This window comes from Apus apus, chromosome 3 (assembly GCF_020740795.1).
Source record: "Apus apus isolate bApuApu2 chromosome 3, bApuApu2.pri.cur, whole genome shotgun sequence".
NCBI classification, from domain to species: domain Eukaryota; kingdom Metazoa; phylum Chordata; class Aves; order Apodiformes; family Apodidae; genus Apus; species Apus apus.
In genome coordinates this window covers 50,858,494-50,872,976 of record NC_067284.1, presented here as the reverse complement: position 1 = coordinate 50,872,976, position 14,483 = coordinate 50,858,494, and the positions used below count along the sequence as shown (strand labels likewise).

Here is a 14,483-nt window from a genome sequence, read left to right as displayed (position 1 = left end):
AATAATTTACTATAATTATTGCAAAAAGTTGACGAAAAAGGAAACAACAAAAAAATAAGGGAAATACTGCATGCATGAACTTACTAACTACAGTAAGGCCCTGAAGTCAGCAGCAATGATAAAGGTCAATGATGAGAAATAATCACATAAACTACAATATAAATTAAAAAAAGGTAAAATAAACTTAAGTATAAAGGCTAAACAAATCCTCAGGGTGACAAGAAAGGAAGATTCTGGATGTGCATAATTCGATATTTTATTTCAGGTTCAACTAGTTCAAAGTCACAGTAGCTCCCAACAGCATGTTTGAAGCAATTAAATCACCAAAGGTTTGAAAAGGCAAGTGGAGATGGGTTTTCCAGAGAAGTTCATGTGCTGTTCAGAGCAGAATCCGAGTTATTTTCTCCAGGCTAGCGTAGCAAGATGGGGGAAACAGAGGGTCTGAGTACTCAGCAAACACAGCAACCATTCACTGCCCACCAGGATGCAGGGAGACCAGGTAACTCCCTCCTCTCGGCCCCCCCCCAATATGTTTTTTGAAGCTGGAATGGAAACCACAACTGGTCTTTCTGCATTAAGGTCATCGCTAGTTTGGTAAGGTGTTAAGTATCTCCCTGAAGCCACGTATCCCCAAGTGGAGGACCAGACATCTTTATCTGAATGAAGCCACCTTCTACCAAGTGTTGAACACTCAACTGACTTTTTTGAGGTGTCCTATGCCAGGGTTAATATTCAGATTACACAGTAAAGTTGGCTAAGCAATTCCTTGTAATACTCTATACTCATCCTGGACATGGTGCCACTGATTTTTAAAATGTCATTTTGAAATACTTTATACTAGACAGATAATTACAGAATCATGACATGTTGCACTTTCAGTGAAATTTTCTAAAATGTTGATATTGAAAATAATGCAGATGCCAAGCCACCAGTCATAAGCTTGTTGTGCACTGTGTCTGCCAAAATGTCAAGTCTTCTTACTCTACCTTAGCTGAACTTTTGTTTTTAAATTACCAAAAATCTCTGCTCAAAAATACTCCAAGATACTAATGCAGGAATAATATTTTGTAACCTGGAGGGGAAAAAAAGAATGCTTGAAATCTATCCTGTACTCATAATATCCAATTTAATTATTTTAGCTTAATTACTAAATGCTCTTCCAAACCAAGCAGGATAAGTAAACCAGTATGTGTTGAAACCTCAAGTATATTTTTATAAGCAGCACCACCACAATCTTTACCAACATTATTTCCTGTGACATTAACATAAAACAGCACTAATGCTTAGGACTGGAACTTTCTTCATGATTCTTTACAGAGGAAGAAGTCCTTCACCTTAAGGAGTACTGGATAAGGGCTAAAGTCCATACAATTATTCTCTTTGGCAGTGGATTAATCTTTTCCACCCGTGTGCTCCTAACAAGTAGGCACTCTGCCTTGAGCAGCTTCTGTACAACGATTTGCTCAGCTACCCTCTCAACCAAATCACCTGTATAAATCAACTTATTTTCCCTCAAACTCCATTCATTGTAACCCAGGTTCAGCTCAGAGCACGACCAAACAACAGAACCCACAAAAAGGAACCACTGCCTCTGGCAGGGCAGGAAAAGCATAGATTTACCACTACTTCTAAATCTGCAATGCATTAACATACCAAATATGTTAACATATCATGTGCGAGATCAGCTGTGATGGCCAACATATAGGTGGTCCCAGCTCCCCATCTATAAACCATCTCATGATGGAAGAAGCATGCTTTTAAAGCACATACAGCTACAACGTGGATGGTCTATCACTGATTTCCTGGAGCTGGTTCCACACAGGTCCACATCCAGTCTTTATAATCAAAGCAGTCTCCAGAGAGATTAAAACATAATGAAAAAAAAATAAATTCTTAATGGAGGAAAATCAATTCTATCATAACCAATTTTGACACATGACAAGAAAAATGGAAGACATCTGCCAGAACTAAACAAGTAGATGTGCATACTTCCTTTACAAAGGTGGCATAAAAGAAAATGATTGAATACTCCAGACAAGCATAGATGGAAACAAAGACATTAGCATTTGATATACTTCAGTGAGTGATAGCATAGAAGAATCAAGGAGGGGGAACAACCACCAACAAAAACCCCCAAAAACCCAAACACCAAACCACCTACAATTTTCTGAATGACCTTTTCTTTCTACCATACTTTATTAAATTCTTGTGTAGTGAGATGACCTCTGATCTACGTATGCATTTTCTATTTAATATGATAAATCAATAAAGCATACTAGAAATAGTCTGCATTTCCATATATAAAATGATGTAATAATCAAATAATATAATACCAACCTATAACACAAGTTTGCTAATTCTTAAAGCAAAACCCCAAACAGTGTAGTATTTTGCCAGATATGAGCACCCTGCATAAAAACTGGCAAAGGTATGGTAGATTAGCACATCTAAAAGTGATACTTCAGCCTCTGATAAAACATGTCTCAGCTGTATTAATTTAAAAAAAAAACATGGAATGGGCATGCACAAAACGTTCAAGTGAGATATTTAGTTTTCTGGAAGTGTGCACTGACGAGTAATGTCAGTGTACAGAGAAGTAAGCATTATTAACGTGGAAACTTCATAGAAATTACAGATATCGGCAACAACCTCAGAGGGGGAAAATGGTAGCCAAAGATACATTGTGTAGTAAGGAGGAAGAGATTTACATGGTAATAATGGCATGCTGCCAAATTACTTTTATAGGAAAGTGAAGAATCTTTGATATATTGGTTTCAGATACTTCATCTGTATCATCAGTTTGATATGTAGATGTTCATTTGCATTCTTCAAAACAGATTTGGAAAATGATACATCACATCCCACTGTTCCTTCCCTGGAATTTCTTTGTGCAACTGGCTGAAAAAGCGAAGCACTTATGGTCAAATATGACTTGCATCATGTGACACTGATAAGGAATTATGCATATTCACTGGTTTTTGCAACCAATGAAAATTTGTCATTCTACTTTGAAGTTATCACTCTGCTTCACAGCATGCCTTTTTTTCTACAGGCTGCCTTCCTGTCCAAGGTTATGAAAATCATAGATCTACTTTGGGTCATTTATATACACAAGTGACCTGCTATTTCACAGCTACAGGAAAGATATGGGGAAACCGCACAGTCCAAACTATCAAACATAACTGACAAGAAATCCCACCTCCAGCCTGCATGATGATTAATCAGCTTTTTTAAGTACTGGTTAACACTTGAATGCACTGAAGTCAGGGCTGCTAACTGTCCTTATTGACAGTGTGCTTCTTGGTATGAGTGTCATTCTTATAAACTGAATGATCTTTCTAAGGATCTTTGACAGCATTAATACTAAATGAGTCCTGCCTGGCGCCACCAGCAAGGTGGCCAACATTCACAGGTTGATCTCTTCTGCATTCCCCTCCCAACAAGCAGGCTGCCAGGCTGCCTAATGCTCCCAGAAATATTCCTAAATGTTTTGGGAAAGCATAAAACATTTTTGCTTCCAGATGACTGCAAAGACTTCAGCAGGTTAATCTGCCTTTAGAAATGTGATACCGTTATTCATGGCTCTGTCACATGTGGAGACCCCACACCAATGGGGTTTCTATATTTACTGTTTGGTCATGCCTTGGCTGGATGAGCACATGAAAGGAGTTTCTTAGGTTTGAGGTCGTGCATACAGGAACTGTATTTTGAGGACTGAAGAACAGCTCAAGGAGCTTGAGATTTAGTTCTACAATTCAAGTTCTTCATGCTTGCATAAAGCTATTAAAAGAACTACTCCAACATTTTTTCAGTAAAAATAATATTAGCAATCTCACTGCATGCATTCGTAAGTTTTAGGAGCCACTAGGGACAGCATTTTGTTCTCCCAACAATTCAGCAGGAGCCATTAATGAAGAAAAACTTTTCAAAGATACTGCAGTCAATGCTATTGGTTGCACAAATGAAAGCAATTGCTACAACTCCATGGACAAAGACAAAATAAAAGTCTCAAAATAAATTTCCTAGACAAAATTAGAGTCTACTAAAAACAATGTGCTAAACAAGAATACTAAAACCTCTGACAACATCTTTCTACACTGCACAATAAAGGATGCTAAAAGGCTAAATCTTTTCTTATTTCATATATTGAAAATCAACCATATTTTTCAGAGAACTAGAGAGTTAAAGTTACCCAGTAAAAACGAGCTAATTTACTGATGTACTGTATAAAATAAATCTATTTCTTGCAGAAAATTTCTTAAAATTGCAAATGAAGCAAAAGCGCAGGAAACCCAGAATTAAGGGTATCATGGGATGCTGCTTCAAAAAAAATAACCTCAGCAAAACTAGCCTTGCAGTGCAGATGGTAATAAAAAAAGGGTAAGGTAACCAAACAACACAGCAAAAAAATACCAATTCTGCTGGGAAAAATAAGGAACAAACTTTTTTTGTGACCTTGTGTGTGTCTGGGTAAGTTATGATGTAAACGACATAGGCAGATTTATCATGTTAAATTTCAGATTTTTTTTTTCTTTTCTTTTCTTTTCTTTTTCATAGTAATTCCTGTTCTCTGGTGCTCTTCCAGATTTTCATTTCTCATTTTCACTAGAAAATTCAGATTTCCTTATTTAAGAAAGTTAACTGTGCATGATTTATCTATGAAACAGAACTGTTCTTCCACATGGCAAATGTCAGGAGTGAATAAAAACAGAAAAATGTCATTATAACAGATACATTGCTGAGGACACACTAGAGGAAGCTGTTTTGCTCAGACTGCAATGCATGTGCGACATATGTGCCCTCAGCCCTTGTGGACCTTTCAAAAATGCCTATTTCAAGGATGTGTGTGGAGATCATAAGAGAAGAAATAATAATAATAATTAAAAAAACCCAAAACAACAAACCACAAACAAATAACAAAAAAACCCAAAACCAACAAAAAACCTACACAAAATAATGAAATGCTTCAAAAAGCCAAACAAACAAAACAACAACAACAACAACAAACCAACCAAAAACAAAAACAAGAAACCCCAACTGACGACCTAAAGTAACCTCATTCTGCACAACTGGTTAAGTATCTGTAGGAAGTTCACAGGAACCAAGTACTGTTAAAGTTGCAACTGCACCTCAGAGACTGATGTCAAGGCGAAATAAATCCTGCCCAGCAAGAGACAACAGCTGCTGGTCTAATGAACAAAGGTGGGGATCTTAAAAAGATTACAACACAGATGCCAGTCAGCCACCGCTGCTAGAAATGGCAGTTTGTATTACGGAGATGGCCTCTGCCATTGGGAAGTTTAATGAACCGAAGATTTTTAATCAATGCACTGGTTTATAGGCCTCCAACATAATTAATTTTAAATACTCAGCATCTATACATTACTTTCTAGCCAAGTTCTCAAGGAGTTTCAAAGCATCATCTGATTTAGCCCTAACATTCTCCATTTTAAAAACCAAAACAACATGTGAACTATGCATTTTGAGATAGCTATTTAACTGAATTAGGCCCACGTTTCATCACAGACAATCTATAGTTCCTTAAATATTCTTCTTTTCAGAAACTCTTAGTGCCTACACCTGAGTTAAATCAAGACAAAACTGAGAGTTTAAAGCCCTGACGTTTAAGCTACTGATTTCCTAATATGTCAATTCATATTCTCTGTATGGTGCCTATCTATATTTAAGAATCAGAATTTTGAGATTCCACAAGGGGCCTCCTGGAAGCCAGAATTAAAATTCTGGGTCCTCCCAGCTCCAACTGCTAATCCACACGGCAGAGTGAGTTTAATGAAAATTAATAATAACATGTAATAAAACCATTATTCCAGTACAAACTGTAATGAAAAAACCTACTCGCAACAGCAGCACGTGTAAGCCCTTCTTGTAAAATGATACACAGGAAACCTGGTATTTTAGAATATCTGTTAGCTCCAAACTCAGCATTAAAACCATGTCAGTTTTTGCCTGCTATGGTGAAAAGTGCAAGAAAATAAATTTTAAAACCCACTGGTTGTTTTGAGAGAAGACTGTCCCTAATCTGGATGTAGTTTACATTCAAGCATAACAAAAGCAGATGAAAGATCCAATGTAATCAATGTCTGTGCTATTAACTGGCAAATAGACACACGGAAATAACAAAGTTAACAATTATTAAAAATAAAGCTCACTCACCCATGGATCTGTTAAATTTTAAGTGTTCTAAATTTATTGCACACAACCAATGATTCTTTCTTTGACAAAAACACAAAACAATAGTAAACTCACAAATTTTGGCAGATTTTTTTTTGGTCAAATATCTTGGGATATCAGAAACTCATATTAAAAGCCAAGTAAAAGTTTTTCTGTCATGTTAGCAATGATGATTGATAAATTCCTCCCACAAACAACTGAGCAATAAAGAAAGTGTTCATTTTCTCAAACTTAGGACACCATCTTTCTTAGTCTCCAAGTGCTCCACTCCGATTTTGTAGACAGAGTTATAATGTCAATAGGATTCACACTTTTGTCAGCCCACTCAAGCAGCATAAGGGCTCAGAGAAACACGGGTCTGATAAACCTGTCTGAATGTCACATTTTTGGCAGGAAAAAAAAAAGAACTAGGAAAAGGTCCAATAGTGTTTTTTCCAGTTTTTCCCAGTCCAAAATGCTGACATTAAGGCATGTGTGAAACAACCATTCGCTTCCTTTTAATTGTGTTAGTGTTGAGACACCTGACACACCACACTCCTCTACAGATGGAAATGGGACAGCTAAATACCTCACTGCAGCAAGCAGAAAAACTGCATGTTGCTGCTTATTGAGAGGAGAAGTGGTGAGCTGAGGTCTGGTGAAATTTCAGGCTCTTGTATGCTATTAAACCAAACTTAGCTCATGTTCAGCTGAACTTGCTTCCTCCCAGCTTCCCAAGCTGCAAGTATTTTTTCATGTGGTATCACCCTGAAGAAATGGGTTTGGTAACTCCAAACTCCTTTCCCCAGCCTCCTGGGCTGTCACAGGTCTTCATTTTCAGCTGGATACTGCACAGACTGGAAGGGCAAAAAGTCTTACCTATATTTCACTGCTAGGATGCCTACTTTATCTTTGATTCCATGTGCTGTTAATACAGGACTCACATTCTTTGTCACAGAAAAAACTCTGAGAGCCCCAACTTCATACATCATAGCCTCTTCTTATGTTCTACCTGCTCCCCCCCAAAAAAAAAGTGTGTGGAACAGATTAAGAATAGGACCATGTCAAAAAAAATATAGCTGTATTCCTCTGAAAAGGCAGGAAACTTTGAGGGTTAGTTATGCTCTTTGCACTATCTTGTTTAGGGATACAAATACAATTTTGTTAGTTAAGCTTTAACCTACTATTTAGGGTTTTGCACCACCTTGAACTTAAATGATATAAATGTTTAGGGAGATGACATTTTTTGACTTTTTTTCCCCTCCACTTTCACAACCCTTTGCAAATTAGGCTCTGCTTAATACTTCCTTCTAATTCCACACAGAAAAGTTGATGCCCACCTTCACCTGGAATAAGGTGCCAGTCTCCCTTCAGCTGCTCACTTGTTTCTTTTTTTAAACAAAAACCTTTGTGATTTCCCCCTCAAGCACAGGAGAAACTCACAGTAAATGTCCACATTATTGGTTTTAAATCTCACTGAATCTCTCTTTTGCCACAATGGCTATGAAGCTGTTGACGACATTAGGCTGCTACCATCACATCAATCTCCCATCTAGAGACTAGAACTATGGGAATCTATTTTTCCTCCTCCACTGTTTGGAAACATGAAATTATATTCTACGAAACAGTAAAGACAAAAGTATCTAAAAAGATGAAAAAACATGCCTGAAAGGGCAATGACATTCAGATTTTATTTTATTTTTAAAAGTTATTTACTAATGTCATGATGCTGCATGCAAATGAAATAAAGAACACAGAAATGGACAAACTGGTAAGCCTCACTGTCCATCTGTCTCAGCAACCTATCTCACATGATGGCGATAGGAAAATGTTTCAAAGAGGGCAAAATCAGAGAATGAAATGACCACTGTTTCAACAGAATATTCTTCCAGTACTTCAGTACTGGCAACTCACAAGCCTGAGTGAAATGTCTTTTCTGTATTACTCTGGACATACTTTTTCCTTGTGTTTTTTTTGTGAGCATTTTTAAGCATCTCAGACTCATACGTGCATTTGGATTTGCATCTTCCAATTTTATGTAGTCTTCTGTGTAATGTGGAGAGCACCATTAGCAGGGAAATAAATACTGCAGATTGTTCTGAGTAAAAGCATGCTAGTCATCTAGAAAAACAGAATGAAAGCAGAAAAAGTCTTTACTGAAAAGTCTTTAAGGAACTTTTTTGGGTTTGTTTTGGTTTTTTTTTCCCCCATTTACAACACACATAGACAAGCACTTCCTCTCTGTTGCTTGATAACTATTCTTCTTGTGTTGGCTTTTTTTTTTGGTAATGCATCTTTTCCTTCTCTGTAGGTTTCAGCATTTTAGGGCTCTGCATGAAAAGACAGGAAACTGCCATGGCACGCTCTATTAGTTGCAAACGTTTCAAAAATACTAAGTGCATGGGCCAGTCATGGCAGATGAATTCTATTAAGCTAGAATAGGTATTTGCATATTTGGAGTACAGTTATTAAGCGTTCATCACACAGTGATTATACAAATTTATTCACTACAATCAGCTAGTAGTTGTCAGGCACAGGTCAAGGATTTAGACAGAGCAGGCTACCAAGTAATAATTGTAAAATGACTGTGTAAAAGGGAGCTTTATAACTGTGGTGTATTGTCACAGTCCAACAGGCTGCTGGCATGTCATTCCTAAGAGTTTTAAAGGTATATTGAAAATAAATTTTAAAAAATGTTGACAGTTAACCACTTTTTTCCCACTGAAACGCAAGGGATGTAATCCCAGATCTTTTCTTCACAGAGAACACAGAAGCAAAGGCATTCTAACATAGGTCTTCACAGATTTGAGATCTGAAGGCTTCTATAGCAAAATATGACTTCTAACTAAACATGATGAAACCAGACATGGGAGAATGTGATGTTTCTCTTTAGCTATAGGGTGCACCAAGCACCTAACACTATACATCACTGCTAGAATAAAAGAATATATTAAAGCTTCTGAGAAGACGTGGGAGAAGACACTGAGCATGAGCCAGATCGCTCCACTCCCCTTAAAAATCTTGCAAAATAAAGATGGGCAGGTCTGCCAGAAAAACGTTTTCTTAACTTATGATTTCAAATATTACATTCTAAATACTTCTATGAGTAAATTTTTAATTTTTTTTTTAATTGTCAACTCCTCCCTGTCCCTCTAACCCATATCTGTTCAGCTTGACCATGCAACAGCTCTGAATCCTCATGCAGGTTTAAGTGATGCATTACCTACAGCAGATAGAAGATGAAGAAAGTAACAGAGGAAAGGTTAGTTACCAAAGCAAAATATGTCATGTTCTGGGCATACTTCAAAAAGGACTTAAAAAAACACAGGGATTGTAGGAACTTGGAATTAAGGCAGCAGCTGGAACATAAAAAGGAGTAAGACTAAGTATCAACAAGGAGATATTCTCTTGCTTGCAGTAAGGCTTAACAGGCTATAGGAATACTAGGAATTATTTACTGAGTAGAGGCTGTGTTTTTTATTTCCTGGACCATTTTCACTTGTGCTAATTTACTTTTACCATGAACCACTGAAGTGAGAAAACTTGGTTGAGATACTTCTCAGTCTGCAATCACAGAAACATCCTCTCAATTTAGAGTGCTGTTTCAAGCCAGAATAATTAACAGTATTAATTATTAAAAAATTGTCTTGAAATAGGTAAATCCAATTGAGCACATTACAATGTATTCAAATGGAATGAATACAAGAGAAGAAAAAGGTAAACACAAGATTAACCAGAAAATTATGTACAAACAAGGTTCTCTCAGTGAGTGCTTTAAAACCAACCAGCCTGTGAAGTAATTACCCATAAAAAGTATCAAATGTTCTTTCCTTTTGTTGAGAAACTATGACAAATCATATGTCCAACACATCTAAGACAAATCCTTGCCAAAAGATAACTTAAAAGATCTAGGACATAATCAACATTCAGCAATGTCGAAATATCAAATGTTTTCCAACAGCATGCAAAAATATACATACGCTAAATACAACTGCCTCCATAAAACCAGCATCATATCCTGACACAGACTCATATTGAAAATAAAAATACAGCAGAAATACAGAAGAAATTTACTCTCATTAATATGTCAGATTGCATTGCAGAATCTGACAAATCTATAAAAATATTAGAGACATCAGCACAACCTTCACACATAATTAACTGTCTATGGAGTAGAAGGGGGCAAGCTGCTGTCATCAGGACCTGCTTTCCATTTCTACTCCTGGACAGATTGTGTCTGACATTAACATCCTGTTTCCAAGGTAAATTGAAAAAGCATTATACTAACCTAAGACTGTCAGATATTGCCATAATGATCAAGTGGAATTTGTGTGACTCCATAACCATGCGTAAGAAGAAAAGGAATAAAAACTCCTTAGCATTGGTTTATTTATTTATTTAAGGTCAGAAATAAAAACAAAAAATGGAAAGAGCATTAGATGAAAAAAAAATTGCCCAGTCTACTTGTTTTTTCTGCAGTGTAATCACTTTGGACGGAAATAATTTTAAAAAACAGAGAAGGATACAAAGCCTGATAATAGCAAGCGACTTCTAGAGTGAATGGAAGACTCTGAATCCAAAAGTTGCACAGGGACCAGCCCTCCACAGGGCTGCACCCCAACAGCCTGTTTATTCAAGTCCCACACAAGCTTTTTTGACCTACAAGAAAGGTAAGCTTGTAATTAATGAACTTATTACTTATCTGAGCTGGCTGCAACCCTCCTTATGCTCCATGAGTTGTGGTAAGGGAAATTAAAGTACTAAGCACAGCTTAAAATTACAGTCTAATAGTTTTCAAGTAAGAAACAAGATATCCCACTCATGGCTATATTTACCAGCTCGGTAATTCTGGTAATTCCCTCCCAAGTAACTTTATGTTTGACCTAAAATACTATTAAAAGAGAGATAAGGAACAGAAGGACTTAAGAGCTGGTTAATCTGTGCAGCATCATTATATATTATTTAGTTTAATATCTTCTTGTAGTAAACAGAAAATCATTATGTGCCATTTTCTTCAGGAGAACATTGTAGTAAATTTGATGTTGCAACAGAACCATTAAAGTATAATAGTGTACACAGAAAAATTCTACTGATTAGCAAGCAAAAATATGTAATTATAGCCACAGTGTGGGACTCAGTTGGCTGCTATTTTATTGCACACTGCTTTTTAAGACTACTTTGCTGCCAGAACTAATGAGGAAAATACTGAGTTGTTACTTCCAGTTGCACTAGAGGTTTTTGTCTTATTTTATTGACATTTATAAAGTGATCATCACATGTAACAAACAAGCCATAGTGCTAACAGTGTGAGCTGTAGTCCACAGTAATTAATGAGTAAACAGCAACAATTCCATAGCTATATTCCAGGGATACATAACGTTTTAACTGAATTTCTAAGAGGTAATTCTGAATGACAATGTGTCCAAAGCATCTCAAGTTCTCTGCCATTTGAGCAGTATCAACAAAATAATACAAGAGAACTGAGACATAACTTTAAAAGGAAAAAGCAGCTCAACATTAGCCCAGAAAAGCTGCAGTAAACATACTCAAATGTGCGTATGTCCAATATATAAAAATATAGATTTTAAAGAAAACACATATGATTGTAGGTAGAAAGGCTGAACAATAAGTATCCTATGATATTTGGCATTATCCTTAAGCCTCCATATTTTCCTTTCCAGCTTTCATTAAAAGAAAAGGGAGGGTGGGTTGGAGGTGGGAGGGGGACAAGGTATATTTTTAGCATTCTACAAAAAAGGTGGGAAGTTCCAGTTTAAAAAGCTTGCAGAGAAATAAAAATAACAGAGTTAATCTGTTCCTGAAAAGTTAGATTGAAACCTTTAAGCCAGACTCATTAAATGTACTGGCTTTTTTAACCATACATGGTTTGTATCTAAAATGCAGCCTGATACCGTTAGAAAGAACTAATCATACAAATATGTCAAATAATAAATTGAGAGGATATGTAACACTGGCTGAAGATACTGAAGTTCCAAAGACTGTATCAGTGATGGATCCAGGGCATAAATTCCACTTCTAAATCAGCTTCCTTTCCAGAAAAATTTATAGAACAGACTCTTTACCCATACAAAACCAAGCAAAAACAGAAGTATCAAATGCATAATAAATTTTAATGTAATTCTTAATATTACCCCACACACTGTCAGAAAGTGTAGTTTTGACAATAGCTTTGTCTGCCTACTTTCAAAATTTTTAAAGGTTCATTAACAGGATTATGAAAAGAAACTACAGTAAACTTGGCAAGGAAGCTTGGAGAGGTATTGTGAGCTGCCATCTATACAAAAGGTATGCTAAGCTCCATTTACATTTTTGTATAAAAACTTGGGTACAACTTCAGTAGCAAATACAGAGGACCAATAAAAGCACATCTGTGGAGCAAAACAACTGGTGTTGAGAACCTGTAGTATAAACAACATACACATTTCACGGTTTTCCTGGTAGGGGGGATGGGTTTTTGTTTTATTTATTTGGTTTTTATTTATTTTTCTTTTGGGCTAGTTGTCAGGACCATGGACTGAATGCCCGTTTTTCGTGGAATGCATGTGAGACTCATCCTCCAGTAAGTAACAACTAACTAACATCTAACTCAAACCCTGCACCAGCCACACATAGAAGTCAGCATGATAGGATAATTGATCCCTTAAGTTTTTCATTGTAAACAGGCACAAACAAACAACTGAGCAATGGCAGAACAAAAACATTCAGCAGTCACCTTAGGGTACAAGAATAAACAAGCCTTGTCCTGGAATGACTAATATGTTCTGCTTGCACTGGTGATGTTAAGGATGAAGCATCGGGAAGCAACAAGACTGAGAGAATGATGGAAAACCTCTTTCAGAGCATCAAGATGACTTACACAAATAATATAACACCATGGTTCTAGCTTCTTCTCATGGGAAGATGATTGAGAAAGTAAGCTCTCCCTGCCTTCTTAATATTATACATAAAATGTTACACAGCTAAGTACTTGTGAAACACACACCTCACTTCAAACTGAATAAGCAAAATGAGTGAATATGTTTATAAGGCAGTCTCCAGAAGACCTATGGTTAACTTAAAATCCCACACCACAAATACTTCACATTTCAGTATTACCAGCATCACATTGTAAAGACAAGCTTGTCACAGTTCTGTGGAAAGATGATGCCTTTCACCCCAATAAATCGACATACTTACTAGCTTTAATAGCATTAACTTATTTTATTTCCAACAAATATCCTTTCATAGAGGCAGAGAATTATTTAGGCTGGATTGGACCATGGAGGTTATGCAGTCCAACCCCCTGCTCAACTTTCCAGAACAAAAGCATGGTTGAAACAGATCTGCCTTCTGCCCTTCTGAAGTGATGAAAATCTACAATAAAAGCTGAGAAGCTGCTCTACCATCTAAAATCTTTTTACTGTTATTATTTTTACTAATTATGTTTATGCTCCAGGGTAAAACAACACTCAACACCTACTTGTTATTGAAAATAAATGTTTTTCAATTATTAAGATGGAAGAACGAAAGCTAAACAATAATTGGCACAAAAGGCTCAGTCAAAAACAGTCCCAAGATGACACCTATTCAGCTTGGCCAGGCACCTATTTGTGGTGATAGCAAGAACCACAAAAAATAGGCGTAGCTAAAGTACTAAGGAGGATGAAAGGTTGAAGCTGACAGCAAATACAAACCAGAACCAAATACTGTCATCCGACCTCCGCTTGTGGAGGCCAGACCATTATTAGTTATCTGAGGATTGAGGTATGCACAACATGGGCCGGCACTGCAGGCAGAGGGATGAGTGCAAAGATCCTTAATGAGAGACAATGGTAAGCCTCAAATCTCTATGCATAACCTAGCATGATTCATAAAAGGAAGGGCTGCCTTGTAACAGCTTTCTGCAGAGGACTGGGGTTCTGAATTCTTTTCCTCACATCTAAATTATTTTTCTTAATTTTGCTCTTCCTTCACAACAAGAACAAGTCTTTTTATAACTACCTCTTGTAATTAGAAGGCCATCTTCCTGATCTATTGACCTACTTCACAGTATGATTTTTAATTAGTTCACACTAGCCTGGAGTTTAAATATCATTTTACCTGAACAAATCTATTTGCCCATTGAAAGCATTTACATAAACAAGCCAACAAAAACATTTCCAAAACTATTACTCTACAAAATGTAGTTGTATATAGCTGATTACTGGCTCAACTGTCATAAAAGGGTGAAAGTGACATTCACAACCTCCTGAAAGGCCGTTTTCTCTACCGAACTACAATTCCCACTAATTTTTTTACTTTTAAATTAATAG

At 36.6% G+C, this 14,483-nt stretch overlaps 1 protein-coding gene across 7 annotated transcripts in view; it reads right to left on the bottom strand.

Annotated features, from left to right (window-relative positions):
* Positions 1-14,483, bottom strand: part of MACROD2 (mono-ADP ribosylhydrolase 2) — an 890,240-nt gene that overhangs the window by 616,650 nt on the left and 259,107 nt on the right. The window lies entirely within an intron of this gene.